Source organism: Theobroma umbraticum, unplaced genomic scaffold, assembly GCF_002168275.2.
Source record: "Theobroma umbraticum cultivar Fairchild unplaced genomic scaffold, ASM216827v3 scaffold_12.1, whole genome shotgun sequence".
NCBI classification, from domain to species: Eukaryota; Viridiplantae; Streptophyta; class Magnoliopsida; order Malvales; family Malvaceae; genus Theobroma; species Theobroma umbraticum.
The window spans coordinates 4315104-4322418 of NW_018397269.1; the positions used below are offsets into that span (position 1 = coordinate 4315104).

Below are 7315 nucleotides of genomic sequence, written 5' to 3' on the forward strand. Positions count from 1 at the left end.
ACTTTCTATATCAAAACTTTGTTGCTTCTTCAACGACATTCTATATTTCTGAGACACAAAAAGATGAGGATCATAAGGAGGAGCATGGACAAACTTGCTCGCTTTCTCGTTAGTATTACACAAACAAAATCTCACTGTTATCTTTTAGCCGCAATACAAATTAACATGCGTATAAGACTACATATATTCTTACCTGCAGATGACTAGCGACCTTTGCCCGGGTGAGTCCCGGTTCCTTCATTATTTCAAGTATCCTTTTTGGATGAACCATTGAACCTTATAATCACAAAGAAAGAAATAATCTCTGTTTTAGTAACAGCTAGGTCTAGGGTATATAGAATAGAATATATAGTCATTATATACAGATACACACCCTTACACATGCAGCAACTAATTTCTACTTACCCTTTGACAGTGTCTGAACAGCTCTTACAAACTTGGCATCAAGCTCCGGGGTCCATACCATCCTCTTTTTCCTCTGACAACTAGAAGAGGCATCATCTAATGGAGTGTTGTGTTTGTCATCTTCAACTGTAAAACTAGCATCGGAATGCTCCGAAGGCTTCACATTTTGGTGGTCCGATGATTCATGGGTGTCCGTAGATTGTTGAGAACCCCAGTCGGTGTTGTTAGGAGCAACGCAGTGCCAAATAGCATCCTTGATCTCCTGCACCCCAACGGGCTTTATGATGTAATCTACAGCACCATAATTTAGACCCTTGATTATGTTTTCTAGACTGCCATCTCCAGTCACCACTGCAATACATAATTCCAAAGCATGCATGATCAAAAGCTTTGAAGTGAATTATATATAATTATGGAATCTGCTTGCTTGATATAAATTAATATGCTTTGAAGGAAATTAATTAATTTTACTTACTTATCACAGGTATATACATCTCAAGTCCTATAATCTCCAGAAGCTTAAAACCCTTGATGTTAGCACTATCAACATCAACAAGCACAACATCAAATTCATTTTTGTTTGCTCCCAATATCTCTAGAGCTTCAGCAGCGGATGTTGTTGCTTTAACTGCATATCAAAAGGGCAGGTTTTGCAAAAATAGCATTTAATTAAGTTTGATCTCCTTCATTAGCAAAAGAAAATAAATTATATCAATTATCAATCAGAAAATAAAATAAAAAATAATAATAATCTGGGTATACATCGCAACTAAAAAAAATCGAGATAGCTAATATATCCTTTTGGACGTTTAATTTCTTGCTGGCAAAGGAATTACAATTAAACAAATAATTTTTTTTAAAAAATATATCCATAATTTTAAAGGAAAGACAATCTTCATTGATTGTGATAAAACTGCTTTCATTCTTTGAACTTGACCTAATCAATTACTTATAGGAAGTATTAAAAAACCTTTTGAAATTACAGCAAATTGAGTGCAATCAAATCAAACTACATTAGATTGTATCAACAACATCCCTCCGAAGCCAAATTAAATTCCAGATTTGTGAAAACCATAATTTTAACTAGACTTAAGCAAGTAACACCCCAGCAAGACTAATGCTTTAAAAGTCCAAATCTAAAAACATGAATAAACAGAAAACATAGAGAGAAACAGCATGCATATTGGATATACCTTTGTAGTTGCACTTATGGAGCACAACACTAAGATACTGAAGGCTGAAAATCTGAGCGTCGACGGCAAGAAGTCGTAACTTGTGGACAGCAGCATCATCATCAATTTCAACTGCTGAATTCTCAGGGCGTTTATTAAGAAAATTCTCTTCCATGATATAATTATACCGAGATATCTCAAGTTAACAAGTTTAATCTTATGAAAGGCTTTAAAGACTTTAAATGATGACAGCAGGGCTTCTAGCCTAGGGGATAATTGGAGATTACACCGTTTTAACTGGGAAGAGAAGCCAATTAAAGAAACTTTTGGAGATCCTTTGATTGAGGAGATGCCAAGAAATTTCTCACTTATGGAAAGTGGAAGATTTTACTTTCCAATTAAGGTTGCCTCTTCAAAGTTTGCCCTCCTTTATCACACTTAATTTTTTTTTTCCTTATATTTGTTTGCTATAGTGTAACTTGATCATAAAGCTGCACGTTAGGGGAACTGAATGGGTACCCAATCAAAAAAAGCCACACAATCCATCTTAGCTTAAACAATTTTCTATTTAAACTCAATCTCATAGTAAAAATATATAAATTAAGTAGAATGAAAACTTTTCGAGATTTTCATAAGAAAGATATATTTTTTTCCATATTTAAAGAACAAAAAGCAAAGGTTGATCTCCAATATCAAATTAATTGTAGAATATATAGTTTTCGGATATATATACTATAATGATCATGCTTAATTAATGCTAAATGACTTCATCACTTGTAATTAATGTAAAATAATGGGTATTTCTCCTCTAGCCAAATTAAAAAAAATATATGATAAAAGAAATAAAACAATGGATGGAACCGTGCATGAAAGAGACCCAAAGGTTGAAGAGCAGAGAAAGGAAAATAAACAAAACTAGGTCATTCTCAGCAGCAAAGAGGCTAATAGGATCCACTGTAAGCCACCACAGAGACAAGGCAAATAGCATCTGGGTGTCCTGAGCGATACCCATCCTCGATGTCCTATGTTTTGACGTTCAGCCTCTTTAACCTGATCACAGTAATGTGTTTCCTCTAGGCTCTATCTGGTAATTCCTTAACCATGAAAACTCATCCATCTCCCTTTCATCTCCAATGGCCTCCAAGCCTTCTTTCCCAGCATTTGAGATTGATTCTTCTGTACCAGATGATGCCATACATAGAATCAATAACACAATCTACGTAAACTTGGCACACTAACACATGATATTTGTCCTCCTTGATTCCCAACACTATCTCCTCTTCAACTCTTATGTATGAGCTGTCTCGAAAGACAACAGATTTATTAATTGTATCTTGTGCCAAACTATGAAATTCCACCCATGAATCGGTATGCCACTTAGTGAAATCCAACTCCTCCACTTTCGGGGATCATCGCCATTGCTCAATCTTCTCAAACCATGTTGACAATTCAACCCATTTGATCATTTTGCATTGTATTCATGACTAAAAACTCATTCTTCTATCCGCTTAATTTTAACTCTTGAATATTTTGTTAATTAAATTTGTCGAACTTTCATTATAATTATTTCAGTTTCTAGAACATATATAGGTTGATAAATAAGAACAATTACATTATTAAAAGTAAATGAGATTTAATATCTGAGTACAAATTAAAATAGCAGTTACAAAGTCCTTCTGCAAATTTGTAAACCAGACACAGAAGAAATTAAAAAAAAAAAGAAAACAAATACATCAAAGAGCAAACTCTTTTATAATCGGAGGAAAGCAATCCTCATGTTTTCAGTCAAATTGGGTTGAGAAAGGGAATAATAGAAACCATATTGGTGGAGGAAGTGAGAAAAAGGATGGTAGGCTGTGTTTTTGGAGTATGTTGGCAAAGGCACATTCTGTTGGAAGGCTTTGGGGGACTCGCTTTGGATCTGTGCAGTAATTATACACCATGTCCATGTAATCCTCCTGCACCCATTTCATTTACCCTTTCTTTGCAAAATCATGCTCTTCCCAAAACCATGCATTTTTGTTTGAACTGCAATAAGATGATCCGGATGACCAGACGCAAGTATCGGCATTGAAGTTCCTAGAGGAAGCCTTGAAGGGGGCATCACTCCAATCTGTTTTGACAAGTCCACCCCTAGTAGTCCAGTCATCAGCATTGCTAGAGTATAAATGTATAACCTCAGTTTCTGTTTCTTTGGAAATGGAACCCCCAGAAACTCTAGGTTCTTGGACTCTTTGATGGGGATACCATCAACATAGAATCTGAGATACATTAAACAAGTAATAGAATGAATATTTGTAGGAAAAATGATGCAGATTCCAGGTTTACAGTAGAATTCCTATGCATGCATGCTTACACAATGTGCTGGGAGTTCCAAAGCATGGAGTAGCTGTGAAAATCTGCAGTGGGGTCAACCCATAGGAGGAATTGCTGTTCTCTGTTGCCCTTGCCTTGGCTGAATACATTAGTATATATGGAGAACGTAAGGCTGTCCACTTATATTCCCCAAGAATTCAGAATCTATCTGATCACAAGTCTCTCCTTTTGAGGACAACTGTAGCACATATGGAGAAATTAGTTGAAAGTTTATGCCAAGAAACTTGAAATTGTGACAGCTTCTATATATAAAAAAGAGGACTTACGTAATAGGCAGTCACTACTGTGCCAGCAGAATTGCCAGGGACAAGCTTGAGATGCATACCTATGTAGTTGCACTTATGGAGCAAGGCACAAAGATACTGAAGGCTGAATATCTAAGCGTCAATAGTAAGAACTCCTAACTCGTGGACAACATCGTCTTCAATTTCAACTACTGAATTCTCATGGCGTTTATTAAGAAAATTCTCTTCTAGGATGTAGTTATACCGAGATATCTCAAGTTAACAAGTTTAATCTTATGGAAAGGCTTTAAAGACTTTAAATAGCCGCAAGGTTTTTAGCCAATAGGGGTAATTGGAGATAACACTGTCCTAACTGTGAAGAGAAGAAAGTTTTGGACTCTAAAAAACTTTTTTCTGACAGAATTTTTCGTAGGAAATAATGAAGCTTTGGTTGGAAATTTTATCTCCAAAAGTGTTGTTGGGAATACTTTTTGTCGGAAATCTATCGAAACTTCGTCGAAAGTTTTTGGACGGAATTTCCGTTGGAAATATACATAAATCCATCAAAAAAGAGCTTAATTTCGATAAATTATTTTTCACAAAATCCGTTTTAAAACATAAAAATTCTAATAGAAGTTTCTGTTGAAAAATTCCAATGGATTCATTGACAGAATTTTCCGTTGAAAGTTTCCAACAGACGTCCGATGGAAGCTTCCGTTAGAGATTGCCAATGGAGTTTCCTTTGAAAATTTGAAACGAAAATTTTCGTTGAAAAATTTGTCGATAATTACCAAGGAAGAATTTTGTTGGAAACACTCTACCAATGAAATATTTCGTAAAAATCCCCAAAACCATAAATTTGTCATTAAAATAATTATAATTACAAATTAATAAAAATAAGCTACACAACGTACAATTAACATGCAATTAAAATACTTAATTCAAAGTCAAGTTAACAGAATTAAAAATCATTACAAACACATAATATGCAAATATAAAAATATAGTTAATTGTGCTATTGTATGCCATATTAAAAAAAGTATCTAAGTCAAATTCCAAAATACGCCATTATATGAAATGTCACCTTACTCATCAAAATCTGAGCTTGAAGCACTCACATGGCCTTTTTTTCAAACGTTTTGTTGTCATCATTACTTTTATACTTACCATAAGTTCATTCATGGCTCCAAAATGTTGCATCATTTGCTCACTACTCTTGTCATTTGATAGATTTTTCATTTTTTTTCCAACCTAATGTCAGGATCGGTGAAAAGACTCGCTACTGACTCACATGTTGCTGCATCATTAAGCATAATTGTAACAAGCCTCCAAGAACCAAACTCATACACGTGAGTGCGTGTAGTTGTCTTCCCTCCAATTGCTGCAGTCCAAGCATGCGGATCAAATTCTGGCTATGAGGATGAATCTTCATCGTACTTTTGTGATAATGTAGCAGTATATGTTTCCTACAAATAAAAAAAAGCAAAAAGAATTAGTATATAATTTTATTGTTAACTTTAGAGTAAAAATCAATTAATTTTTGACGTCACTAATAGTTTTTGGCTTATTGTCTATGAAATCACCATGACCCCTTAAAACGTCTATGGGTGTGGTTGAATACTTCCACAAAGCTAACATCTTGATTCATTTCATTTTGCTGCATTCATTTACAACTATACTCAATTATAATGCATATATTTTACATAACATGTAAAGCATATTAGAATATGGGAAGTAGTAGTATGCAAAACATAATAAATAAATATTAATTCATACCATCTTTTTTGCATGAAAAAGGAATGGAATTGAACCACCAATGTACTTCGTAATACTTGCCTATTTTAGCGTTAAACGATTCCTTCTTGTCTTGATTTGTTTTTCCATTCTTCTGTACCTTATACTGTATCGATAAGGGCATCTTAAACTTCATTTGTGATCCATTGCCTTGACATGCCCTTGTAGTCCATGATGTTTTTTGTGTTTGCTTCTTTCTTTGCTTATGTCCTTTCTTTTGAAAGCATGTCTCTCAGTTGATCAGAACAAATTTTATTTCATATTCATTTAACCAAAAGATATTTATTTGAAGCCTAGACAAATTTTTCCTATAATAAAATAATAGAGTAAATAAAAAATTTAATACATAATTAAAAACAAAAAGTTATAATTTAATTGAATATTAAACATATACCTCGAATTTCTTAAACATTAAATCCTTAACATTATTATGGATTTTCTTTCATGTTGGCCATGGATTGTGGAAGTGATTTTTTATGATCCTTGTTATTGTTGTGGTGACTCCTATCTCAAAAAAAGTACTACCACAAGATAAAAAAAATTATTGCTTACTAAAATATATAAGAGATATAACTATTTCATTACTATATAATATAATATACCTATCTTCAAAAGGAGTTATAAGTAATCTTTGAGTTGGATCTATAAGTGTATGTGTTCCTACACCAAGACCTCTACCTTTCGACCTTGAGAATGTACCATCTTCACTTACACCTATATCAACGGATGTGGATCCATGAGAATCGTGGGCAAATGCCACATTCATTACTAGCTCTATAGATGCATCAACCAAAGAGGGTGGCTCTGAGGGCAAATCATTAGCTTGCTATCTCAATGAATGAGTGGATGGATTAGGAAATGCATCAGCTTTTGTAAGTGACAACATAGATCCAGAGGCATTTGTTGCCTAAGGTCTTGGTTTTGAATGCTTCCCTTTAATCGTCATTCCTATAATGTAACAAAATATTCATACATAAGCTAAAAGAAATTGAAACAAACTATCAAAATCATCATCAAACTATACAAATTAAGATTAATTCTCATTCATGTTAACAATAAAAAATGTTAACAAAAACATACCATATAAGCTAAAAGAAATTGAAACAAACTATCAAAATCATCATCAAAATGTAATGATCAAAACTAATTGGTCAAAATACTTGGAAAGTCACTGTACCCATACATTTTGCTCAATTTAGTCCCTGTACTCAAAATCATAACATTTTAATCTCTTAGTTTTGAAAATTGCTTCAATTTAGTCACTCCCTCTAACGGCATCCAATTGTGTCATTAAAAGCATAAAGTCAGCATTAACATTAGCACTGCACATTTTGATGACATAGC

At 33.7% G+C, this 7315-nt stretch overlaps 1 pseudogene; it reads right to left on the reverse strand.

Annotated features, from left to right (window-relative positions):
* Window positions 1-3358: 3358 nt before the first annotated feature.
* Window positions 3359-6737, reverse strand: LOC110426062 (xyloglucan endotransglucosylase protein 7-like; annotated as a pseudogene).
* Between the last annotated feature and the right edge of the window lie 578 nt (window positions 6738-7315).